This window comes from Chiloscyllium punctatum, chromosome 52 (genome assembly GCF_047496795.1).
Source record: "Chiloscyllium punctatum isolate Juve2018m chromosome 52, sChiPun1.3, whole genome shotgun sequence".
In the NCBI taxonomy this organism is placed as follows: Eukaryota; Metazoa; Chordata; class Chondrichthyes; order Orectolobiformes; family Hemiscylliidae; genus Chiloscyllium; species Chiloscyllium punctatum.
In genome coordinates this window covers 17,335,626-17,363,182 of record NC_092790.1, presented here as the reverse complement: position 1 = coordinate 17,363,182, position 27,557 = coordinate 17,335,626, and the positions used below count along the sequence as shown (strand labels likewise).

General features: G+C 45.0%; 1 long non-coding RNA gene across 1 annotated transcript; it reads right to left on the bottom strand.

Annotated features, from left to right (window-relative positions):
* Positions 1 to 149: 149 nt before the first annotated feature.
* On the bottom strand, positions 150 to 27,557 carry LOC140470772 (uncharacterized). The gene is made up of 3 exons (XR_011956674.1): positions 27,365 to 27,557; positions 25,804 to 25,911; positions 150 to 3,194 (listed from the first exon to the last, which is right to left on the bottom strand). It is a non-coding gene; the product is annotated as an uncharacterized lncRNA (long non-coding RNA).

Genomic DNA, 27,557 nt, shown 5'->3' with positions numbered 1-27,557 from the left:
TGATAGGAGGGATGGGGACAGTGATGGTAACCCCGAGGATGTTGACAGTGGGGTACAGGTGGGGACAGTGACCGTAACCCCCAGGATGTAGATCATGGGGATGAGCACAATGATGGTAACTGTTGAAGAAAACTCTTGAGACTCAGACCTTGGGAACTGATTAGTTTATTCCATGATATATCATGAGGAATTCACCATCCTAACTGTGGCTCGGTGCTTTTCTGATGTACATCAGGATACTACAGAATTATATAGAGAAAGCAGACAGGGGCTGATCGTTGATTACACAGTTTGGTACTAAATTAGAGGTTAGTCATTAGGGTCAAAACTAAGCACCATTATGTATTCCACAAGTATTTCCACAAATTACTAACACTAAGCAGAGATGTCCCTAATTAGCTGAATGACCGTGATGTGGCAATAACTCGTAAAGGAAGTGGGACTAATTGACAAATCTGTGTCCGCTTGACTCGTTCTACAGCCTGTCCTGATTATTCATCAAAGTGGGAAAAACACTAACTTGACAACTTAGGAAGATAAGGCCTACCTTTCACATTGGTAAAAACAATGACTGCAGATGCTGGAAACCAGATTCTGGATTAGTGGTGCTGGAAGAGCACAGCAGTTCAGGCAGCATCCAAGTAGCTTCGAAATCGACGTTTTGGGCAAAAGCCCTTCATCAGGAATAAAGGCAATGAGCCTGAAGCGTGGAGGGATAAGCTAGAGGAGGGTGGGGGTGGGGAGCAAGTAGCATAGAGTACAATGGGTGAGTGGGGAAGGTGATTAAGGTGATAGGTCAAGGAGGAAACTGTTGAAGTCCACATTGATGCCCTGGGGTTGAAGTGTTCCGAGGCGGAAGATGAGGCGTTCTTCCTCCAGGTGTCTGGTGGTGAGGGAGTGGTGGTGAAGGAGGCCCAGGACCTCCATGTCCTTGGCAGAGTGGGAGGGGGAGTTGAAATGTTGGGCCATGGGGTGGTGTGGTTGATTGGTGCGGGTGTCCTGGAGATGTTCCCTACAGCGCTCTGCTAGGAGGCACCAAGTCTCCCCAATGTAGAGGAGACCGCATCAGGAGCAATGGATACAATAAATGATATTAGTGGATGTGCAAATAAAACGTTGATGGATGTGGAAGGCTCCTTTAGGGCCTTGGATAGAGGTGAGGGAGGAGGTGTGGGCGCAGGTTTTACAGTTCCTGCGGTGGCAGGGGAAAGTGCCAGGATTGGAGGGTGGGTTGTTTGGGGCGTGGATCTGACCAGGTAGTCACGGAGGGAATGGTCTTTGTGGAAGGTGGAAAGGGGTGGGGAGGGAAATATATCCCTGGTAGTGGAGTCTGTTTGGAGGTGGCTGAAATGTCGGCGGATGATTTGGTTTATGCGAAGGTTGGTAGGGTGGAAGGTGAGCACCGGGGGCGTTCTGTCCTTGTTACGGTTGGAGGGGTGGGGTCTGAGGGAGGAGGTGCGGGATGTAGACGAGATGCGTTAGAGGGCATCTTTAACCACGTGGGAAGGGAAATTGCGGTCTCTAAAGAAGGAGGCCATCTGGTGTGTTCTGTGGTGGAAATGGTCCTCCTGGTAGCAGATCCGGCAGAGGCGGAGGAATTGGGAATACGGGATGGCATTTTTGCAAGAGGTAGGGTGGGAAGAGGTGTAATCCAGGTAGCTGTGGGAGTCGGTGGGTTTGTAAAAAATGTTGGTGTCAAGTCGGTCATCATTAATGGAGATGGAGAGGTCCAGGAAGGGGAGGGAGGTGTCAGAGATGGTCCAGGTAAACTTAAGGTCAGGGTGGAATGTGTTGATGAATTGCTCAACCTCCTCGCGGGAGCACGAGGTGGCGCCAATGCAGTCATCAATGTAGCGGAGGAAGAGGTGGGGAGTGATGCCGGTGTAATTACGGAAGATCAACTGTTCTACATAGCCAACAAAGAGACAGGCATAGCTGGGGCCCATACATGTGCCCATGGCTACCCCTTTGGTCTGGAGGAAGTGGGAGGATTCAAAGGAGAAATTGTTAAGGGTGAGGACCAGTTCGGCCAAACGAATGAGAGTGGCGGTGGAAGGGTACTGTTGGGGACGTCTGGAGAGGAAAAAAACGGAGGGCTTGGAGGCCCTGGACATGGCGGATGGAGGTGTAGAGGGATTGGATATCCATGGTGAAGATGAGGCGTTCGGGGCCAGGGAAAGGGAAGTCTTGGAGGAGGTGGAGGGCGTGGGTGGTGTCTCGAATGGATGTGGGGAGTTACCTTTCACATTACCTAAGAGTAAGGAATGCACAGCCAGCAATGTTCTGGAGACGCAAAATGATTTCTCAGCCGGATTAGGAAAATGGCTTCCAGGCAAAACAAGTCAACTTTCCCAACAGTAACTGTCAAGATGTTGATAGTGGGAAGAGTGTGGGGGTAGTGATAGTAACCTTCAGGATGTTGATAGTGGTGTGGAGGTGGAGATTGTGATGGTAACCCCTAGGATGTTGATCATGGGAAGAGGGTTTGAATAGGTTGGGGACAGTGACGGTTACCACCAGGAGGTTGATCATGGGAAGAGGGTGGGGACAATGATGGTAACATAATTGAATATAGAGAGGCAATGGTTGGATGATTTGGCCATCTGTAGTTAATACAAATCTTTCGCAGTGTAGATTTTACAACATAGGGAGACTTTATGATAATGTGAAATCTCGCTTGTTTTATTTCTCCTTTCCATCAATTATTATCCTGTCATCGAAGATAACATCTGTAAAAAAAGACAATTTCAGCATCCGATCTGTTATTTCCTCTTTATCTGTTTCTTCCAGTTCCTGTTGCTGGGGTTTTCCTCACCCCCAGAGCCAATAAAATGGAGGTTCTGATTGGGAGTTGTCTCGTTCCAGAATGTGTTTTGAGCCGAGGTACTGGACCCTACTTTCAATGGTACTTTCAACAGAAAGCCTTAAATAATGCTCGTGGGGATTACAACTCGAGCTCAGACAGGACATTGAATCCTTCCAGTCCAAATGCCAAGGCCGGTACCCGTGTCTCGTGATCAACAGGGGTCCCAGTGGAATAATATTTAATGTGACCAGTAATTCCATCTGTCTCACAGTGCCAGGTAATCCATTCTTCATCCATGATCCGTGCTCGTTCTTCACTGGGGTGCAACTCAAGAGTTGACATGAACACTCTAAAAATTGCTTCAGGCACTCAGCAGGTCTAGCAGCGTCTGTGGAGAGAGAGAGAGACAGAGTTAATGTTTTAGGTTTTAAACACAGAGTGCTGGAAAAACGCAGAGAGAGAAAATGTATAACAGCCTTGCTTAGATAAGGGAGACCTTCACAGAGAGATGTTTCAAGTCCTGGAGCAGGGATGGCTTGCCACAATTGGACAGGGTACGACCACACCCTGGAGACCTGTGTGCAGTTTGGCGTAACCGTATCTGAGGAAGGACATTGTACCAGTGGAGGGAGTGCAGTAAAGGTTTCCCAGAGCGATTCCTGGGATAGTAGGACTGACAGGTGGAGAGAGACTGGATCGGTTAGCTCGATTAGTGACTGGGGTTGAGAAGAATTAAGAGAGAATTAAGAAATCTATTAAGTTTGAACAAGGACAAGATAGAATTAACACAGGGAGGGTGTTCCCAGTGCCAGGTGGAGAGTCGAGAACCAGGGGGTCACTTTCTGAAGGAGATGCGACAAGTCTGAGATGGGGAGAAATCTCTTTACCCAGAGAGTGGGAAGCCTGTGGAATTCTCTGCCACAGAAAGCAGTCAGGGCCAGAACACTGAATGTTGTTCAGGAAGGAGTTGGATAGAGGTCTTTGGGGCGAAAGGAGAGTGCGGGGAGGCACAGGACGAAGTTGGGTGATCAGCCATGATCCCCTTGAATGGGCGGAGCAGGCTGGAGGGGCCAAATGGCCTCCTCCCGATGATATTTCCGATGCTTCTCTGTGAATGGCCCAGCTGCCACTGACATGTGGATGACACAGGAAAGTTTTGCCTTGATATATCTAGGCAGTGAAAATGAGGGACAATAATTTTCAGTCAACAATTTAGAGAGAGTGGATGCAGAGTGATCTTTTGAGTTTAGCATCAAATAGTCTGGGTTGGATTGGTGTTGTTAATGAGAGGCTGCACAGAAACAGTAATGTCACTGCGATGGTGAGGGTTTGGAGTGAATTTCACAGACACAAGGGTATCCCTCCAAATGGATGGGTGTTGGCAGGGAGTCAGAGCAACAGGGAACACTGGGGTTGATGTTTGCTGAAGGAATGATGTTATTGACAGGAAATCCCTCTCTGAATACAGCACAGGCACACAGCACTGAGATGGCAGTACTCATTGTCCCAATGTTTCTGATCCTCTCTCTCATCACATTGCTTCCAATTAAATTCCAGAACAAGAAACAAGGTGGGTGAAACGCTCTGGCAGGTAACCCTGGCGATCTTGCTCCACTCGGGTTTCAAACTAATGTTGCTCACATAGAGCATATGAGGGTGTGTGTATGAGAGAGTATAAGTGGGAGGGTGTTTGGGTGACAGTATGAAGGTGTGCATGTGTGTGTGAGAGAGAGATACACATTCTCATTGACACTCACACAAATTTTTACATGCGCGCACATACATTGACACACTCACTCACATACTTCTTCAGTGCACCTTGTAAGCAACACTTGAGAAGCCGAACACCATCCAGGGACAACACAGCCCCTGCTTAACTGGCACCACATCCACACCATCCACTCTCTCCACCACCCGTGCTCAGTAGCAGCAGTGTGTACCACCTGAGATTCACTGCAGACATTCACCAAAAGTTCTCAGGTAGCACCTTCCAAACGCACAACCACTTCCATCTCGAAAGGCAAGGACAGCAGTTACATGAGTAAACCACCTCCTGTAAGTTTCCCCTTCAGCCACTCACCATCCCAACTTGGAAATATATTAGCTGTTCATTTAGTGTTGCTGGGTCAACATCCTGGAATTCCCTCTCTAATGGTATTGTGGGTCTACCTACAGCACAGGGACTGCAGTGGTTCAAGGAGGCAGCTCACTACCTCCTTCTCAAGAGGCCAACGAGGGATAGATAATAAATTCTCAGCCCAGTCAGTGATTGCCACAATCCGCAAGTGAATTTAAAAAAACAAATAATAAAACACTATGTGGGAATGTGCTTTGTGAGGTTGTGGGCAGGCTGAACAAGTGGCAGATGGAATTACTTGGGGAGACATACAAAGTAATGTGTTCAGAGGAATGTCAGCACAGATATAAACTAAAGGTTAAAATTGGAATAATTGTTGCTTGCGCATCAGTCAAAAAATCCAGATTCATTTGCCAGCAGGTGAAGCTGAATATTTACAGTAAAACTTTCCCATGTTCTTCCTCTCTTATTTTCTCTAGCTGATTCTTCGAGCAGTTCCCGGCGACACAGGTAAATTAGTGAGATGGTTAGCAACTTCGAACAGTATTCAATCACTGTCCAAATGGGCTGGAAATCACTCTGGGGTGCAAACCCAGCAATTTTACATTTGTTAGACAAATTGGAGCAAATGGACCCATTGTGTCTGACTCATTTGCAAATCTAAAGCACAACAGTTCAAATCGAGGACACAATCTCAATTTCCGTTAGACACTGAACTGAACGTTGTTCAGTCCCATCAGTGATGAGGGAGTCCATTGTAGTCGGAAGAATTGAATAAAGCAAGTTGTCATCTGAATGGGAGAGAAAATTCAAATTGTTTTGGTGCAAAGGGATGAGGATGTTCTTGTGCATGAATCTCAGAAGTAGTGTACAGCTAGAGCGGGTCATAAGGCATTTATTGCGTAAAGGATGGAGTATGGAAGTAGGGAAGTATTACTGCAACTGGACAATGTGTGGCGGTTTCTACATCCGGATTACTGCAAACAGTTTTGGACCCCTTACTTGAGGAGGGATGTAGTTGAATTGGGGGGACTTCAGAGGAGATTCACTGAATTGATTGCCAAGATGAAAGGTTCGTCTTCTGAGAAGAGACTGGTACAATTTTGATCAATTTACTTGAGGACAGAAGCAGGTCAGAAGAGGTTCACTCAATCATTTCCAGAGATGAAGGGTTTGTCTTAGATGAGAGTCATTTTAAAGTGATGGGTAAGAGGTTTTAGAGAGGGATTTTAGGATTGTTTCACCCAGAGGATGGTGGGGATCTGGGATGTGTAAAAATAAAATACTTGGACTTTCAGTTTCTATTTGAAATCACTAATTGCTCCGGTGTGTGGAAATGCTACTTTGTAACTGCAGGGGTTTCCATGATTATTAATGTGGAATATTCGTGTAAAGGAGCAGGAGGAGGCCATTCAGCCCCTTGAATCTGTTCCACCAATCAATGGCTGATCTGCGACCTGACTGCCTTTGGCCCCTATTCCCCTTAATAATTTTGCCGAACAAAAAATTTATCTTTCAGATTTAAAACTAACAACTGCTTCAGCAATGCCTGCTGTTTGTGGAAGAGAGTTCCAAACTTCTTCCAGCCTTTGTGCATAGTAGTACTTGCTAGCATCTCTCCTGGCAGTCTGGCCCTAATTCTCCGGCCACTCAGTGTCCTGACATGGAAATATAACTGTTCCTTCAGTGTCATTGGGTCAAAATCCTGGAATTCCCTCCTATTTACAGCACAGGGACTGCAGCAGTTCAAGAAAGCAGCTAATCCCCACCTTCTCAAGGGGGCAACTAGGGATGAGTTGGGCAATAAACACTGGGCCCAGTGGGTGATGCCCATGTAACATGAGTGAAAAATAGTTTTTTTTAAATTGTAAATTATCCCAGGGCCTCCACCTTCCCTATGTGAGCTTGTTCTGGGAAGGTAGGCACAAAATTGTCGTGACTGTTGATGCAAAATACACATTCAATGTTATTGATTCACCTGGTTTGTGAACTGCTTTGAAAGAGTGGGATTCTGGGTAATCCAAGATGGAGGACGGGAAAAGTTTCTGGCTGAAACAGCTGCTCCTTTTGAGGTATTTTAGGTGCTGGAGGTGATTTCCTCAAATTCCAGGAGCAGCAATTACTTTTATATGCTGTTGCATTGTTTTGGAACTTTGGGCAAAAAAAGTCAAAACAATGGTAGTTTTAAAAGGGAGGAAAACAGATAAAGGAAGCACATGGTGAGGTCAGTGCAGGCGAGAGAAAGAAAGAAACTGTCACCAGAGTGAACCTGCACAGTACTGCCTTTGCTGTTTGAATTCATGTATCGCTGGACATTGGAGTGCATCTGGGAAAATGAACCAACAGTGAAATTCACAACTGATTTTGGAGGAACTGTTTGGGCGAAGTTCATAGCACAGAATCAGATAAGTTAATTGTTTTAAGTGGCCTAAAGGAAGTCTGCAGTACTGAGTAGAGTGGGTTATTTCTTGATTACATGTTTATTGAGATACGTCTCTTGGTTAAACTTAAAATATAAGCTGTAATTATTAATCTAACCTGGGCCAGTGTTTTGTAGAGGAATAAGACGGTGTTATTTTCTGGGTCTGTAGATTGTTAAGGAGCAAAAAATGGTCTTTAGTAGAGGGAGGTAGTGGCAAAAGAGATCAATCTATGACTGGTACAGTTGGGAACAGAAGAGAGTCAAACAGTCAGGGCAGGCAGGGACAAGGACTAATAAATGAAACTGCATTTATTTCAATGCACGGGGCCTAAGAGGGAAGGCAGATGAACTCAGGGCATGGTTAGGGACATGGGACTAGGATATCATAGCAATTGCAGAAACATAGCTCAGGGATGAGTAGGACTGGCAGCTTAATATATTCCAGGATACAAATGCTACAGAAAGGACAGAAAGGGAGGCAAGAGAGGAGGGGGAGTGGCATTTTTGATAAGGGATAGCATTACAGCTGTTCTGAGGGAGGATATTCCTGGAAATACATCCAGAGAAGTTATTTGGGTGGAACTGAGAAATAAGAAAGGGATGATCACCTTATTGGGATTGTATTATAGACCCCCCAGTAGTCAGAGGGATATTGAGAAACAAACTTGTAAGGAGATCTCAGCTATCTGTAAGAATAATAGGGTGGTTATGGTAGGGGATTTTAACTTTCCAAACATAGACTGGGACTGCCATAGTGTTAAGGGTTTAGATGGAGAGGAATTTGTTAAGCGTGTGCAAAAACATTTTCTGATTCAGTATGTGGATGTACCTATTGTTGGGAAATAAGGCGGGGCAGGTGACTGTGGTGTCAGTGGGGGAACACTTTGGGGGCCAGCGTGCATAGTGGTGGAAAAGGATAGACCAGATCTAAAAGTTGAGGTTCTATATTGTAGAAAGGCAAATTTTTAAGGTATTAGGCAAAAACTTTCAAAAGCTGATTGGGGGCAGATGTTCGCAGGTAAAGGGGAGGCTGGAAAATGAGATAACGAGAATCCAGAGAAAGTATATTCCTGTTAGGGTGAAAGGAAAGGCTGGTAGGTATAGGGAATGCTGGATGACTAAAGAAATTGACAGTTTGGTTAAGAAAAAGAAGGAAGCATGTGTAAGGTATAGACAGAATAGATTGAGAGAATCCTCAAGAGAGTACAAAGGCAGTAGGAGTATACTTAAGAGAGAAATCAGGAGGGCAAAAAGGGGACATAAAGTGGCTTTGGCAAATAGTGTTAAGGTGAATCCAAAGGGCTTTTACAAATACAATAAAGACAAAAGGGTAACTAGGGAGAGAATAGGGCCCCTCAAAGATAAGCAAGGCGACCTTTGTGTGGAGCCGCAGAATATGGGAGAGATACTCAACCAGAATTTAGCATCAGTATTTACTGTGGAAAAGGATATGGAAGATACAGAATGTAGGGAAATAGATAGTGACTCCTTGCAAAATGTCCATATTACAGAGGACGAAGTGCTGGATGTTTTGAAATGCATAAAGATGGATAAATCCCCAGGAGATGATCAAGTATACCATAGAACTTGTAGGAAGCTAGAGAAGTGATTGCTGGGCCTCTTGCTGAGATTTTTGTTTCATCGATAGTCACAAGTGAGGTGCCGGAAGACTGGAGGCTGGCTAACGTGATACCACTGTTTAAGAAAGGTGGTAAGGTCAACCCAGAAAACTATAGACCAGTGAGCCTGACATCAGTGGTGGGCAAGTTGTTAGAGGGAATCCTGAGGGACAAGATGTACATGTATTTGGAAAGGCAAGGACTGATTAGGGATAGTCATCATGGCTTTGTGCGTGGGAAATCATGTCTCACAAACTTGATTGCATTTTTTGAAGAATAACAAACAGGATTGATAAGGGAATAGCGGTAGATATGATATATATGGGCTTCTGTAAGGTGTTCAACAAGGGTCCAAATGGGAGACTGGTTAGCAAGGTTAGATCTCACGGAATACAGGGAGAACTAGCCATTTGGATACTGGCTCAAAGTTGGGTGGTGGTGGAGGTTTGTTTTACAGACTGGAGGCTTGTGACCAGTGGAGTGCCACAAGGATTGGTGCTGGGTCCACTAACTTTTGTCATTCACACAAATTATTTGGATGTGAGCATCAGAGGTACAGTTAGTAAGTTTGCTGATGACACCAAAATTGTAGTGGACAGCGAAGAGGGTTATCTCAAATTATAACAGGATCTTAACCAGATGGGCCAATGGGCTGAGAAGTGACAAATGTGAGGTGCTGCATTTTGGGAAAGCAAATCTTAGCAGGACTTACAGACTTAATGGTAAGGTCCTAGGGAGTGTTGCTGAACAAAGAGACCTTGGAGTGCAGGTTCATAGCTCCTTGAAAGTAGAGTCGCAGGTAGATAGGATCGTGAAGTAAACGTTTGGTATGCTTTCTTTTATTGGTCAGAGTATTGAGTACAGGAGTTGGGAGGTCATGTTGCAGCTGTACAGGACATTGGTTAGTCCACTGTTGGAATATTGTGTGCAATTCTGGTCTCTTTCCTATTGGAAAAATGTTATGAAACTTGAAAGGGTTCAGAAAAGATTTACAAGGATGTTGCCAGGGTTGGAGGATTTGAGCTATAGGGAGAGGCTGAACAGGCTGGGGCTGTTTTCCCTGGAGTTCCGGAGGTTGAGGGGTGACCTTTATAGAGGTTTACAAAATCATGAGGGGCATGGACAAGGTAAATAGGCAAAGTCTTTTCCCTGGGGTTGGGGAGTCCAGAACTAGAGGGCATAGGTTTAGGGTGAGAGGGGAAAGATATAAAATAGACCTATGTGGTAACCTTTTCACACAGAGGGTGGTATGGGTATGGAATGAGCTGCCAGAGGATGTGGTAAGGCTGGTACAATTGCAACATTTAAAAGGCATTTGGATGGATATACGAATAGGAAGGGTTTGGAGGGATATGGGCTGGGTGCTGGCAGATAGGACTAGATTGGGTTCAAACACCTGGTCGGCATGGACCAATGGGTCTGTTTCCATGCTGTACATCTCTATGACTCTATTGTCAACAAACAGCCAATAGCTTAGGTTTGTATTCCTGCAGGTTTGGGGCTGTGACCTTACTTATCACTCCGTATTTAATTTTGAGGCATCGTTTGCTGTTGGTTTGACATTCTGATCTCTAACCTTTCGGTTCATTTTGCTTATTGTTTCTTGATTATAGATGACTCCAAAATGGATAGCAGTTTGGTGTACTCAGTTTTCACCATCTCAAAAATAAAAATGCTGGTAAAGGATACAGTGTGTATATATATATATATATACTTTCATAACATTTCTGTTTCAGTGAAAGTGGAGATTTTCTCTAGTTTATCTTAATCCTCTAAATCCCAGCCACGTTTAAACATCGCTAGTGAAGAAGGCCAATTTTGATGGCATACGGCAAGAACTTTCAAAAGCTGACTGGGCGCAGATGTTCGCAGGTAAAGGGACAGCTGAAAAATGGGAAGCCTTCAGAACTGAGATAATGAGATTCCAGTGAAAGTATATGCCTGTTAGGGTGAAGTACAGGCTGATAGGTATAGGGAATGATGGATGACTGAAGAAATTGAGGTTTTGGTTAAGAAAAAGAAGGAAGCATATGTCGGACATACACAGGATAGATCGAGTGAATCCTTAGGAGAGTATAAGGGCAGTCAGAGTATACTTAAGAGAGAAATCAGGACGGCAAAAAGGGGACATGAGATAGCTTTGGCAAATAGTGTTCAGGTGAATCCAAAGGGTTTTTAATGTACATTAAGGACAAAAGGGTAACTAGGGAGAGAATTGGGGTCCTCAAAGATCAGCAAGGCAGCCTTTGTGTAGAGCTGCTTGAGATGGGAGAGATACTAAATGAGTATTTTGCATCAGTATTTACTATATAAAAAGACATGGAAGGTATTGAATGTAGGGAAATAGATGGTGACATCTTGAAAAATGTCCATATTACAGAGGAGGAAATGTTGGATGTCATGAAATGCATAAAATTGGCAGGTCCCCAGGACCTGATCAGGTGTACCCTCGAACTCTGTGGGAATCTAGAGAAGTGATTGCTGGGCCTCTTGCTGAGATATTTGTATCGTCAATAGTCACATGTGGTGTACTGAAGACTGGAGGTTGGCGAACGTGGTGCAACTGTATAAGAAAGATGGTAAGGACAAGCCAGGGATCTATAGACCAGTGAGCCTGACATCGGTGTGGGGCAAGTTGTTGGGGGGAATCCTGAGGGACAGGATATACATGTATTTGAAAAGGCAGGACTGATTACAGATAGTCAACATAGCTTTGTGCATGGGAAACCATGTCTCATGAACTTGATTGAGTTTTTTGAAGAAGTAACAAAGAGGATTGATGAGGGCAGAGCAGTAAATTCGATCTATATGGATTTCAGTAAGGTATTTGACAAGGTTCCCCATGGGGGACTGGTTATCAAGGTTAGATCTCATGGATTACAGGGAGAACTAGCCATTTGGATACAGAACTGGCTCAAAGGTGGAAGACAGAGGGTGGTGGTGGAGAGTTATTTTTCAGACTGGAGGCCCGTGACCAGTGGAGTGCCACAAGGATCGGCACTAGGTTCACTACTGTTTGTCATTTATATAAATGATTGGATGTGAGCATAAGAGGTATAGTTAGTAGGTTTGCAGATGACACTAAAATGGAAGGTATACTGGACAGCGAAGAAGGTTATCTCTGATTACAATGGGATCTTGATCAGATGGACCAATGGACTGAGAAAGCTAAATGTGAGGTGTTGTATTTTGTGAAAGCAAATCTTAGCAGGACTTATACACTTAATGGTAAGGTCCTGAGAAGTGTTGCTGAATAAAGAGATCTTGGAGTGCATGTTCATAGCTTCTTGAAAGTGGAATCACCGGTAAATAGGATAGTGAAGAAAAGGTTTTGTATGTTTTCTTTGAGTATTGAGTACAGGAGTTGGGAGGTCATGTTGTTGCTGTACAGGACATTGGTTAGGCCATTTTTGGAAAATTGTGTGCAATTTTGGTCTCCTTCCTATCGGAAAGATGTTGTGAAACTTGAAAGGGTTCGGAAAAGATTTACAAGGATCTTGCACGGGTTGGTGGATTTGAGCTATAGGGAGAGGTTGAATAGGCTAGGGCTGTTTTCTCTAGAGCGTCAGATGCTCGGGGGTGATATTATAGAGGTTTACAAAATCATGAGAGGCATGGATAGGATAAATAGACAAAGTCTTTTCCCTGCGGTGGAGGAGTCCAGAACAGGAGGGTATAGGTTTATGGTGAGAAGGGAAAGATATAAAAGAGGCCTAAGGGGTAACTTTTTCACGCAGAGGGTGGAATGTGTATGGAATAAGCTACCAAAGGAAGTGGTGGAGGCTAGTACAATTGCAATATTTAAAAGGTGTCTGGATGGGTATATGAATAGGAATGGTTTGGAGGGATATGGGCCAGGTGCTGGCAGGTGGGACTAGTTTGGGTTTGGGATATCTGGTCGGCATGGACGGGTTGGACCTAAGGGTCTGCTTCCGAGCTGTACCTCTCTATGACTCTCTAGTGTTTCCTTTGCTTATAGCATGGAGCGATGATACCCAAGCTTTTAAAATCTTTTTACATAATTTGAATTTGTTAATAATTGATAGTGTTTGCAATCAATTAAATCATAAACATCTTCCATCTATGTCAACAAAATTAACAACAAGGCAATGTGAATTGGAAGAGGGAATGTTACACTGATGGCTAATTGCTTTTCCTTTCATCTTGTTTTGATGGGATGCCTAAATTTTAGGTCCTGGGACATGAATCTGTTGATTGCCCCAGTACAACAGCTTAATGTCTAAGAGTGGTCCCTTCTGGCCTTGGTCTTTGGGGCACGAAGCCATTTGCTCTGGGTCTAGCATCATTCACATGAGGAGCATTGCTATTGCATTGCCCTGAGTGTTTCTTCAGTGATACAAAGATAGGTGGAAGGACAGGTAGTATCGAGGAAGTGGGGAAGCTGCAGAAGGATTTGGACAGACTGGGAGAGTGGGCAATGAAATGGCAGATGGAATACAATGTGGGAAAGTGGGAAGTTGTGTACTTTAGTAGGAAGAACAGAGACAGAGACTGTTTCCTAAATGGGGAAAGGTTTTGGAAATCTGAAGCACAAAGGATCTTGGGAGTCAGAGTTCGGTTTTCTCTTCACATTAACAGGCAGGTTCAGTTGGCAGTGAGGAAGGCAAATGTAACATTCGCATTCATTTTGGGAGGTGTAGAATAGATTACTTACAGTGTGGAAACAGGCCCTTTGGCCCAACAAGTCCACACCGACCCGCCGAAGTGCAACCCACCAAGACCCATTCCCCTACATTTACCCCTTCACCTAACACTATGGGTAATTTAGCATGGCCAATTCACCTAACCTGCACATTTTTGGACTGTGGGAAGAAACCGGAGCACCCGGAGGAAACCCACGCAGACACAGGGAGAATGTGCAAACTCCACATAGTCAGTCGCCTGAGGTGGGAATTGAACCCGGGTCTCTGGCGCTGTGAGGCAGCAGTGCTAACCACTGTGCCACCCGAAATACAAGAGCAGGGATGTACTGCTGAGGCTGTATCAAGCTCTGGTCTGACTACGTTTGGAACAATGTGAGCAGTTTTGGGTCCCTTATCTAAGGAAGGATGTGCTGAACTTGGAAGGTGTCCAGAAGGGGTTCACAAGAAAAATCCCAGGGATGAAGAACTTGTCATATGAGGAGAGGTTGAGGACTCGGAGCCTGGACTCTATTGCGTTTAGAAGGATGAGGGAGAACCTGGTTGAATTTGGAGAATACTGAGAGGCTCGGATAAAGTGGACATGGAGATGTTTCCATGGGTAGGAGTGACTAGGACCCGAAAGCACACCCTCAGAGTGAAGCGAACTCCCTTTTGAACTGAGATGGGGAGGAATTTCTTCAGCCAGACAGTAGGGAATCTGTGGAACTCATTATTGCCGATGATTGTCATTATGTCTTTAAGACAGAGATAGATAGGTTCTTGATCAGTAGGAGGATCAACCGTTATGGAGAGAAGGCAGGAGAATGTGGTTAAGAAAAATATCAGCCATGCCAGAATGGCAGGGCAGGCTTGATGGGCCGAATGGCTGCTATATCTTGTGGTCTTGGCTACTCAGTGACTAATGGCCTGTGATGCGTCACACAGTTTAGTTCCTCAGAATCAGAGCTTTCTGTGCATGTGCAGGCAACTGGACGACCAATAGAACATACGGGCTAGGGGCCCTCTGGAGCCTGCGTCCCTTATTCCTTATGGCTGTGACTAATCTCATCCCAGCCTCACTGCAGTTTCCTGCCCCCCCCCCCCCCCTTTAACCCCTCATTGATTAATAATCTGTCTGTCCCCTCCTTCAACTTATTTAGTGTCCCGACTTGCACCCACATACTGGGAAGTGAATTCCCAGAGATTTTCACCCCCTCTGCCTTGGAGAGAAGCCATTTCTCAACATTCAAAGTTTGGGAGAAGATTTGTAGCTCGGGTGCTCGTTGTTGTAGTTCTGTTCGCCGAGCTGGGAATTTGTGTTGCAGACGTTTCATCCCCTGTCTAGGTGACATCCTCAGTGCTTGACAGAAATAGAGAACACACACCAGATCATCAATGCCACACTCACAGGGATCTGATTCAATAGAGAGGAAGAAAAGGACAACCAACTCCTATTCCTAGACGTGATGGTACAGAGAACACCGAACGGAGAATTCACCACAAAGGTATACAGGAAAGCCACACACACAAACCAAGTCCTAAACTAGGAAAGCAACCACCCAACACACACAAAAGAAGTTGCATCAAGATATCATTCAAAAGGGCCACAACACACTGCAGTACACCAGAACAGCAAAAAGAGGAAGAAGAACACCTATACAATGTATTCGCCAAAAACAGATACCCCCGCAATTTCATCAACAGATGCCTAAGGGAAAGACAACGGAATGAGGACATGCCAGAACCCAAAGGACTAGCCACACTACCGTACATCAAAAAGATTTCTGAACTGACAGCCATACTGCGACCACTAGGACTCATAAAAGCACACAAACCAACAGCCACTCTCGGTCAATAACTCACCAGGATGAAGGACCCAATACCCAGCATGAACAAAACCAATGTAGTGTACAAAATCCCATGCAAGGACTGCACAAACACTACATAGGACAAACAGGAAGCCAGCTAATGATCCGTATCCATGAACACCAACTAGCCACGAAACGACACGACCAGCTATCCTTAGTAGCCACACACTCAGATGACAAGCAACATGAGTTTGACTGGGACAACACTACTATTATAGGACAAGCCAAACAGAGAACAGCCAGGGAATTCCTAGAGGAATGGCACTCATCCACTGATTCAAATCAATAAGCACATCGACCTGGACCCAATATACCGGCCACTGCAGCGGTCGGCTGGAACTGACAACCGGAAGCGGCAGATACAAGTCACTATAAATGCCGGAGGAAACATCACAGAAGCGCTTCACAGGAGGCTCCCAAGCACTGAGGATGTCACCTAGACAGGGGACCAAATGTCCGCAACACAAATTCCCAGCTCGGCGAACAGAACCACAACATTTTTCAATATCTCTCGTTTCAATCTATTCTACTCCCTTCTCCTGAAATAATGACCCTCTCATTCTAAATTTTCACACCAGAGGAAACATCCTCTCTGTCTCCTTTGTCAATACCACCTCCTTTACCACCCTATATCCCTCAGTTGGATCTCCCTTAATCCTCTCAACTCCAGAGCATATTGGCCTTAACTGTTAAATATGTCTTTTGAAGACAAACCCCTCATCTTTGAACATGAAATGTATAAAATCACATTAGATGGTATCTTGGATGTAGAATACAAATCTCAAAGTGAGTTAGTCATAATTTCGAAAGGTCTACAGCCCAGAAAAAGGCCCATTGAGTCTGTGCTGGTCAGAAACAACCACCTCACTATTCTCTAATCCCATTTCCCTAGTACTTGGTCCCATAGTCTTGGTATCCAGAGTGCTCATCTAAATCCTCCTTCAATGTGATGATGGTTTCTGCCTCTCTCACCCTTACAGGCAGTGACTTCCAGATTTTCCCCACATCCCGTTGAAACCTCCTGGCCCTTATCTTCAATCTATGCCCCTCCCCCATTCTCTGTCAAGGGGAGAAGGTTTCTTCCTGCCTACCCTATCTTCACCCCTCATCGTTTTCTATGTCCCTCTCTTTCAATCTACTCTGCTGTAAGGCCAACAACCCCAGTCTGTCTAATCTCTCTCAATCACTGAAACTCTCCACCCCCTCAGGGAATATGCTGGTAAATCTCCCTGTGCATCCTCTCCCAATTCATTTAGATATGTACCGTTCTTTCATTTACAGCTCACTCTAATAGTGCAGCAGGAAGGAAATACGTAAGTTTTTTTTGCAGTGAAAAAGAGGGCAGTTAATTTTTAATCAGCAGAGTTATGTTTTTGGCAGGCAGTTAATGTAAAGTCACCATTCTCTCATTAGAGAGAGAGAGAGGTGTGGGGGAGACAAAGAGAGAAAAAGCAACAACTGTTTTATGGTTTAATCTGAGGGTCACCACATCTAAGACACAGGGCATGATCGTTCACAGCAATCTCAGCTACAGCAGCAATTGAACCACATGCTGTCAGCCTGATTATATATTGTAAACCAACTCAGCTAACCAACGCCTCCATGGCCAATGGCAAAAACATTGGGTGGCTCAGTGGTTAGCATTGCTTCCTCGCAGCACCAGGGACCCAGGAACAATTCCAGCCTCAAGTGATTGTCTATTGGGAGTTTGCACATCCTCCCCTTCTCTGCATGGGTTTTCTGCGGGTGTTCCGGTTTCCTCCCACAGTCCAAAGATGCACAGTTTGGATGGATTAGCCTTGCTAAGTTGACCATAGTGTGAGAGTTATGCAGGTTAGAAGGGATAGTCATTGGAAATGCAGGGTTACAGGGATTGGAGAGGTGGTGGGTCTGGGTCGGATGCTATTCAGTGGGTCAGGGTATGGACCCAATGGGCTGAAAGGCCTGCTTCTGAGCTGCAGGATTCTATGATGTGCAGGTTAGGGGGAACGTCCATGGTTAATGCAGGGTTATGGGGATAGGATCAGGGTCGGGGTGGGATCCTCTTCACTGGCTTGGGACAGACTGGATGGGCTGAATGCACACTGAATGTATGGATTCTGGGGACATTAATGTTTAGCTCAATGGTGGGGCAATTTATTCCGGTCTCAATTTTGATGAGATTCACTTTCAGTTTCTGAAATAATGGGGAAGCAAAATCCTATGTTTACATCTCCCCAGGGTATGCCCTGTAGATGTGAATTTGAATCTTGCTGTGGCAGGTGGTGGATGTGGAATTCAATTTTAGACAGAAACAGATCTGGAGTTAAGACTCTAATGATGACTGTTGTCAGGAACAAACAACCATCTGGTTCAAAATTGAAGACTGAGGTGAGGAGGAATTTCTTCTCTGAGTTGGGAGTCTTTGGAACTCCTTGCCACAGAGAGCTGTGTGTAGAGACAGGAGCAGGTTGAAGACTGGGATGGATAGATTCTTGATCAGTCGAGGAGTTATGCCCAAAACGTCGATTCTCCTGCCCCTTTGATGCTGCCTGACCTGCTGCGCTTTTCCAGCAACACATTTTTAAGCGGGGAATTGAGGATGACATCTTAACTGCGGGAAAATGAGCGTGAGGAATGGTGTATCAGCCACAATGCTATTGAATGGCTGAGCAGTGTTGAGGGGCTGAATGGCCTTCTCCTGTTCCTGTTTGTGATTGTCCTTTAGGGAATGAAATCTGCCCTCCTCACCCTGTGCAAATGCTTTATGGCCTTCTGGCTGAGCAGGTCGATTGGTTCAAGGACATTTCGGAATTGCATCCACTTCCCACTTTGGCAGAGATGGCTACATTCTGTTCAGACTACAGAGAAATAACATTTGTCAGGGTCAGTTTTCGGCTTGGCACCAATCACATGCCTTGTTAAGAGAAATTGGTCTGTATAATGAACCCAAATATTCATTGCTCCTGCTGTACACTGGTTGTCTTTCAAGCAAAGATTGTTATTCTCATCCATTTTCAAAGAGTCATACAGCATGGAAACAGGCCCTTCAGCCCAACTCGCCCAAGCTGACAAGGTTTCCCAAACTCAACTAGACCCATTTGTCTGCATTTGGCCTATATCTCTCTCAACCTTTCTTATCCACGGACCTTTCCAAATGTCTTTTAAATGTTGTAATTGTACCTGCCTCTACCACTTCCTCTGGCAGCTCATTCCATATACGCACTGCCCTCTGTGTGAGAAATTTGCCTGTCAGGTCCCTTTTTAATCTTTCCCCTCTAACCTTAAACCTATTCCCACTAGTTTTCGACACCCCTACCTTGGGGAAAAAACCATACCTATTTTCCTCTCGTGATTTTATAACATCCATAAGGCCACCCCTCAGCTTCCAACGCTCCAGGGGAGAAAAGCTCCCAGCTCCTGCAGCTTCTCCTTATAATTCAAACCTGCAATCTTGGTAACATCTTTGTCAATCTTTTCTGTGCCCTTTCTAGCTGAAGAAATTTCTACAGCGGGCTGACCAGAATTGCATAGTATTCCAAAAGTGGCCTCACCAACATCCTGTACAGCTGTAACATGATGTCCCAACTGCTGTCGTCAGAGCTCTATTCAGTGAAGGCAAGCATGCCAAACACCTTCTTCACCACCGTGTCTAGCTGCAATGCCACATTCAAGGAACAATCAACCTCCACACCAAGGTCTCTTTGTTTGGAAACAGTCCCTAGACTTGTACTATGAACAGTATATGTCCTGCCCTGGTGTGCCCAACAACACCCTTCCCTCCCGACATCTTCCCCTGCCACAGCAGGAATTGCAAAACCTGCACCCACACCTCCCCCGTCACCTTCATCCAAGGACCCAAAGGAGACTTCCACATCCATCGACCTGCTCAGCCAGAAGGCCATAAAGTTCATCTGCACTTCCACACGCCATTTACTGTATCCGCTGCTCCCAATGCAATCTCTTCAACATTGGGGAGACAAGACGCCGATTTGCAGAGTGCTTCAGAGAATATCTCCGAGACACCTACACTACCAACCACACTGCACCATGGCCCAACATTTCAACTGCCCTTCCCACTGCTGAGGAATGCAGGTCCTGGGCCTCCTCCATCACCATTCCCTTACCACCCGATGCCTGGAGGAAGAACACATCATCTTCCACCTCAGGACCCTCCAACTCCATGGCATTGATGTGGACTTCACCAGTTTCCTCATTTCCCATTCCTCACCTTACCCCAGTTCCAAACTTCCAGCTCAGCACTGTCCTCATGACCTGTCATGATCTGTCCGTCTTCCTTCCCACCTATCTGCACCACCCTCCACTCTGACCTATCACCTTTACCACCACCTCCATCCACCTGTTGCACTGTCAGCTAAATTCCCACCAGCCCCAATTCCCTCCAATTTATCTCTCCACCTCCGAGACTCCCAGCCTCATTCCTGATGAAGGGCTTTTGCCAGAAACTTTGATTTTCCTGGCTGACCTGCTCTGCTTTTCCAGCACCACACTCTTGAAACAGAAAAAAACAAAGTTTTCTACTACAACATGAAGAAATGGAGAATGATGTTGTGATAAAGATGGGGATGGCAGCTCCTCTGCTACCATGATACAATTATGCAAATAGATGCTGGCTGATCAGGATGAAAATTGTTAGCTGGTTGTTTCTGGTCGGTGCAGACTCAAAGATTTTGAAGGGCCTGATTCTGTGTTGTAGGCCTCTCTGACAAGGGATCTGTGGGGAGAAATCATTTTGTTTGGAACATTTTCTGTTACTCCCAATTTCAATGGAACTGTTAGACATTGTAACGTGTGTCAGGATAGTGTATGTTTTTGAAACGCATCATAAGTCAGAGAGAGAGTGTGAGTGTGTGCGTGGGGTGGGGAATGGATGTGTGGTTACGTACCTACACATTAATCATTCTCTCTGTCAGGCTTTGACACAGAATGTGCCTTCGGAATTCATATTATTTGATTGCTGTGTCTAGGTATGTGACAAAAGATTAATTGTCATTCTCAGTTACTGATAGCTGAAATGTTTCTTTCAACATCTGTACTCAACATCTACTTATGGTTGTTCAAAGTAATCGCATCAGCTATTTGTTTGCCTTGGTTGTAACATTAAAATTATTGTTACTAAACACCGATGACATAAAAATGGGTAGGAATTGTAGGTAGTACCAAAGCTTGTATGTGTGGGTGGCACTGCAGTCTCACAGTGCCAGGGACCTGGGTTCGATTCCAGCTTCAGGCAACTGTCTGTGTGGAGTTTGCATGTCCACCCCGTGCCTGCGTGAGTTTCCTCCAGGTGCTCCAGTTTCCTCTCTCAATCCAAAAGATGTGCAGGTCAGGTGGATTGGCCATGCTAAATTGCCCCATAGTGTCAGGTGCATTAGTCAGAGAGAAATGGGTCTGGGTAGGTTACTCTTCGGAGGGTCTGTGCAGACTGATGGGGCCGAATGGTCTGTTTCCACATTGTAGGCAATCTAATATAATCTTTTTAAAGGATACAGTGGGATATAGATCAGTTGCAGATATGGACAGAGGAATGGCAGATTGAGTTTAATCTGGCACAGTGTAAGATGCTGGACATTGGGAGATCAAATGTTATGGAAAGGTATGCAGTAAATGACTGGACTCTGAACATCTTTGACATACAGAAGGATCTTTGGGTTCAAGTCTGTAGCTCCCTGAATGTGATCACCCAAGTAGACAGGATGGTATCTAGAGGAAGGCGTATGGCATGCTTGCCTTATTGGTCGGGGAATTGAGTACAAGCATCAGGATGTCATTGCAGCTTTATAAGACTTTGGTTAGGCCGTACTTAAGAGTATTGTGACAAAAAGTTAACTCTGTCCTTCTCAGTTACTGATAGCTCAAATGTTTCCTTCAATATCTGGACTCACTATCTACTTCAGATATGGTTGTTCAAGCTGCCAGCATTGTCTGTTTGTTCACCTCGATTATAACATTAAAAGTATTCTTCCTGGAATGGAATTAGCTGCCAGAACTCATGAGGACAGCCTCAATTGGAACCTCAGGTTCCTGTCACACTACAGGTGTCCCCAGTACACTGTACACACACTCTCCTCCACACGCTTCCTCTCACACATACATACACATACACTTTACCAAGCATGTGCATACACACATTCTCAGATGCACTCACACTCACATGCGCACACACTCTCACATATACTCACACATAAGTGACTGGGGTGAATTTGCATTTGCAGAATTATATTTGCAGATACATTCTATTTTGCTCAGTCTGCAGACAGTCAATCCATGTAATATTTTGTAAATTCCTACTTTGGAAATAGAACCAGTCTTACTCAAGATTGGGATACAGTCAGACTCTAACCTCTCATCTTTAATACATTGCCTGAGCTGAGATATCACCCTTTTTAAAATAAAACCTGAAGTCATCTTGACAATGTGACTTTAAAGAAGTTCTACGATGTATATATTAATTAACTGCAACCCGTTCTAAAAGATGAATCACTGAACAATAATCTAGGTTTGTTCAATAAATAATTTCAGTTGCATGAAACTGTAATCTTTAGGTATAAATTCTGTGTCTTATTATCCTGTTTCACAGCTACCTTGTGAAGGAGCAATGCTGTGTAAACTCGTACTTCCAAATGAACCTGTTGGATTATAATGGTGTTGTGTGATTTTTAACTGAAGAGTATTGCATTCATTTGTGGTCGGCACATTACAGGAAAGATGTGGAGGATTTAGGGAGGGTGCAGAAGAGGTTTGCCAGAATGTCCAGATTTGAGGGTACAAACTATAAAGAGAAGCTAGAATTACCCGGGTAATTTTCTTCTGAGCAGCTGCGATCGAGGGGAAGCGTAATGTAAGTGTAGAAAGTTTTGAGAAGATTTGTAGCTCAGGTTGAGGTTCTGGATCTAGCTTTGCTCATTGAGCTGGAAGGTTCGTTTTCAGACGTTTTGTCACCATACTTGGAAACATCATCAGTGAGCCTCTGGATGAAGCACCGGTGGCATGGCCCGCTTTCTATTTATGAGTCCACTACATTGGACAAACTGGCAAAAAACTAGCCAGCCGGATACATGTACATCACTTACCAAAAAATGACATGACCCACTCTCACTAGTATCCTTACATACAGATGAGGAAGGACACCACTTTGACTGTGACAACACAGCCATCCTAGGACAAGCCAAATAGGGACATGAACAAGAATTCCCAGAAGCATGGCATTCCAACCGGAACTCCGCCAACAAAAACATTGACTTGGATCCCATTTACCACCCCCTGAGAAAAAGAACAGGAAATGACATCACCACAGGAAACTACAGAAACGTGACACAGGAATGGACAGGACTGACAGTTTACTGTTCCAGGATACAAATGCTATAGGAAGGACAGAAAGGGAGGCAAGAGAGGAGGGGGAGTGGCATTTTTGATAAGGAATAGTATTACAGCTGTACCTATGGAGGATATTCTTGGAAATACATCCAGGGAAGTTATTTGGGTAGAACTGAGAAATAAGAAAGGGATGGTCACCTTATTGGGATTGTATTATAGACCTCCTAATAGTCAGAGGGAAAGTAGGAAACAAATTTGTAAGGAGATCTCAGTTGCCTGTAACAATAATAGGGTGGTTATGGTAGGGGATTTTAACTTTCCAAACATAGACTGGGACTGCCATAGTGTTAAGGGTTTAGATGGAAAGGGATTTGTTAAGTGTGTACAAAAAACTTTTCTGATTCAGTATGTGTATATACCTACGAGAGAAGGTGCAAAACTTGACCTGCTCTTGGGACATGAGGCAGAACAGGTGACTGAGGTGTCAATGGGGTAGGACTTTGGGGCCAGTGACCATACCACTATTAGTTATAAAATAGTGATGGGAAAGGATAGACCAGATCTAAAAGTTGAAATTCTAAATTGGAGGAAGGCCAATTTTGATGGTATTAGGCAAGAACTTTCAAAAGCTGATTGGGAGCAAATGTTTGCAGGTAAAGGGCCGGCTGGAAAATGGGAAGCCTTCAGAAATAAGAGAACCGGAGTCCAGACAAAGTATATTCCTGTGAGGGTGAAAGGAAAGGCTCATGGGTATAGGGAATGCTGGATGTCTTGAAACGCACAAAAGTAGATAAATCCCCCGGACTGATCAGGTGTACCCGAGAACTCTGTGGGAAGATAGGAAAGTGATTGCTGGGCCTACTTGCTGAGATATTGTATCATTGATAGTCACAGGTAAGGTGCCGGAAGAATGGAGGTTGGCTAACGTGGTGCCACTGTTTAAGAAAGGTGGTAAGGGTAAGCCAGGTACCTATAGACCAGTGGGCCTGACAATGGTGGTGGGCATGTTGTTAGAGTGAGTCCTGAGGGACAGGATGTACTTGTATTAGGGAAGGCAAAGACTAATTAGGGATAGTCAACATGGCTTTGTGCATGTTAAATTATGTCTCACAAACTTGACTGATGTTTTTGAAGAAGCAACAAAGTGGATTGATGAGGGCAGAGCGGTAGATGTGATCTATATGGACTTCAGTAATGCATTCGACAAGGTTCCCCATGGGAGACTGGTGAGCAAGGTTAGATTTCATGGAATACAGGGAGAATTCTCTATTTGGATACAGAACTGGCACAAAGGTAGAAGACAGAGGGTGGTGGTGGAGGGTTGTTTTTCAGCCTGAAGGTCTGTGACCAGTGGAGTGCCACAAGGATCGGTGCTGGGTCTACTACTTGTTGTCATGTATATAAATGATTTGGATAGGAGGTATAGATAGTAAATTTACTGATGATACCAAAATAGGAGGTGTAGTGAACAGCAAAGAAGACTACTTCAGATTACAACAGGATCTTGATCAGATGGGCCAAAGGGCTGAGAATTGGCAGGGGTGGAATTTAATTCAGATAAATGTGAGGTGCTGCATTTTCGGAAAACGAATCTTAGCAGGACTTATACACTTAATGGTAAGGTCCTAGGGAGTGTTGCTGAACAAAGTGACCTTGGAGTGCAGGCAGATTGGATATTGAAAGTGTTTGGGTATGCTTTCCTTTATTGGTCAGAGTGTTGAGTACAGGAGATGGGAGATCATGTTGCGGCTGTACAGGACATTGGTTAGCTCACTGTTGGAATATTGTGTGCAATTCTGGTTTCCTTCCTATCCAAAAGATGCTGTGAAAGTTGAAAGGGTTCAGAAATGATTTACAAGGATGTTGCCAGGGTTGGAGGATTTGAGTTATAGGGAGAGGCTGAATAGTCTAGGGCCGTTTTTCCTGGAGCATCGGAGGCTGAGGGGTGACCTTTTTAGATTTTTATAAAATCATGAGAGGCATGGATAAGATAAATAGACAAAGTCTTTTCCCTGGTTTGGGGGAGTCCAGAACTAGAGGACATAAGTTTAGGATGAGAGGGGAAAGATATAAAAGAAACTTAAGGGGCAACGTTTTCACAGAGGGTAGTATATGTCTGGAATTAGCTGCCAGAGGAAGTGGTGGAGGCTAGTACAATTGCAGCATTTAAAAGGCATCTGGATGGGTAGATGAAAATGAAGGGTTTGGAAGGATATGGACCAGGTGCTGGCAGGTGGGATTAGATTGGGTTGGGATATCTGGTCGTCGTGGACGAGTTGGATCACAGAGTCCGTTTCCGTGTTGTACATCTCTATGACTCAACGTTACCATAGGAAATGATGTCACCTTCCCAAGGAAACCTGAACACACAAATATAAAGTGGGCTTCATCCGGAGGCTCACTGATGGTACCTAGTGTGGTGATGAACTGTCTGAAAGCAAACCTTACAGCTCAGCAAGCAAGCCTATATCCAGAAGTCTCTAAAATTGAGACGCATGGTTAAGGTTTATGGTCAGAATCTTTTTTCCAAGAATTGAAATGTTTAAAACTAACAGGCATGCATATAAGGTGAGAGGGGGGAAAGTTCAAAGGAGACATATGGGGCAGTTTCTTTTAAACATAGAGAGTGGTAGGAGTGGAACACATTGCCAGGGGTGGAGATGGAGGCAGATACGATAAGGGTATTGAAAGGACTTTTAGATAAGCAAATGATTATGCAAGAACTGGGGGGCTATGGACCAAGGGCAGGCAGAAGGGATTAATTTCACTTGGCAGCATGTTCTGCATTATGTTATGGGCTGAAGGACCCATTCCTGTGCTGTACTGTTCGATTTTCAGATTTAATGCAGTATATATTTCGAATGAGGATTCATTCAAGTTGATTGAAATTGGGTAGAGTGCATTTAGAAGAGAGATTAAATAGATAGAAACTTCCATTTCATCGGTGGTGTTTGACTTTGAACGTATCTGGAAATGGAGCTCAATGTGAGTCTGATTCAGTCCCCTTTGACTGTGGAAAGGATGTTCTTTGCTCTGACAGCAGTAACATACCTGCTGTTTGTTCGAAGCAGCTGGTCACACTTGGCTCTGTACTGAGGGAATATTACATTGTCTTGGTCCTTTGAGTACTTGCCTGGAAGAACACCGAAGAGATACCTCCTGTAAACCAACATCAGCTGTGATTGGCAACATCAATGTAACATTCAGTTCCTCATGCTTAAGATTTTTTTTATTAAAAGCCAGCAAATCAAACAGAACCACGGGTCTGATCATTATAATTCTTTGTTTTGGAACAGGGCGAGGTGAACAGAGCTGATCCTGGTTCCACTCGAGTCCTGAGCACCTTCCAGTCTTTTTTTGTTTCCCAAATTCTAAAACATTTCACTTAGATAAAAATAAACTAACAGCTCCACAAATGATATGATTCCACAGTTCAATGTCCAGCTCCCAATACACTAACTGTTGAAAAACAAATACTGGGAACGATTTCACATACTTACAGACATTTATCCGGTGCCGGCTATATTTATGTGATAATTCACAGGATTATCACATTTGATTCTACTGTCCTTTACTTCAATGTCTATTCGCAACAAACAGCGTGAAACAGAAGCCAAACAATGAATTCCCATCAGTGTTTAGGGGATTAAAAACCACAAGAATGTCCCACAGCAGCTTCTTCCCGCTCTGCCTCCCTCAGCAGGCCCACACACAGCCCGAGAAAGGCCTCTCTCTTCCCCCCAACCCGCTCACTCCAAGTTCCGGGACCAGTTCCTGCTCCGCTCGGCCTCTTACAAACAGCGGGTTAAAAACAATGACTGCAGATGCTGGAAACCAGATTCTGGATTAGAGGTGCTGGAAGAGCACAGCAGTTCAGGCAGCATCCAAAGTGCAGCGAAATCGACGTTTCGGACAAAAGCCTGAAGCGTGGAGAGATAAGCTAGAGGAGGGGGGGGGGGGAGAAAGTAGCATAGAGTACAATGGGTGAGTGTGGGAGGGGATGAAGGTGATAGGTCAGGGAGGAGAGGGTGGAGTGGATAGGTGGCAAAGGAGCTAGGCAGGCAGGACAAGGCTGTCAAGTCATGGGGACAGTGCTGAGCTGGAAGTCCACAAGCCTGACCACCCTGGCCGACCCATTGTCTCAGCATGCTCCTGCCCCACTGAACTCATCTCTACCTACCTCGACACTGTCCTATCCCCCCTAGTCCAGGAACTCCCCACATAAATGCCTTGATGGAAGTCTGGAACTCGGGTGAGGTGGGGGAAGGGGAAATGAGGAAACTTTAAGTCCAAATTGATGCCCTGGGGTTGAAGTGTTCCCAGACGGAAGATGAGGCGTTCTTCCTCCAGGCGTCTGGTGGTGAGGGAGCAGCGGTGAAGGAGGCCCAGGATCTCCATGTCCTCGGCAGAGTGGGAGGGGGAGTTGAAATGTTGGGCCACAGAGCGGTGTGATTGATTGGAGCGGGTGTCCCAGAGATGTTGCCTAAAGGGCTCTGCCAGGAGGCGCCCAATCTCCCCAATGTCGAGGAGACCGCATCGGGAGCAACTGATACAATAAATGTATAAACAATGCAGTAAACCTTACACAGCCCCCGGTTCCCTGTGAACTCACCCCGAATCAATCCCGGTCTCGGAGCTCCCTCTGTGTCCCAGGCTCACATCCCGATGTGCTGCTGGAAGGAGCCTGCTGTTCCCTCCCTTTCCTGGGCGCTGATCTCTCCATTGCGGTCTGTTTCAAACAAACCTCTTGTACTCACTGAGTAAATGCCCCTCAATGGCAGCGCTGGGGGAGGGCCTCACGCATG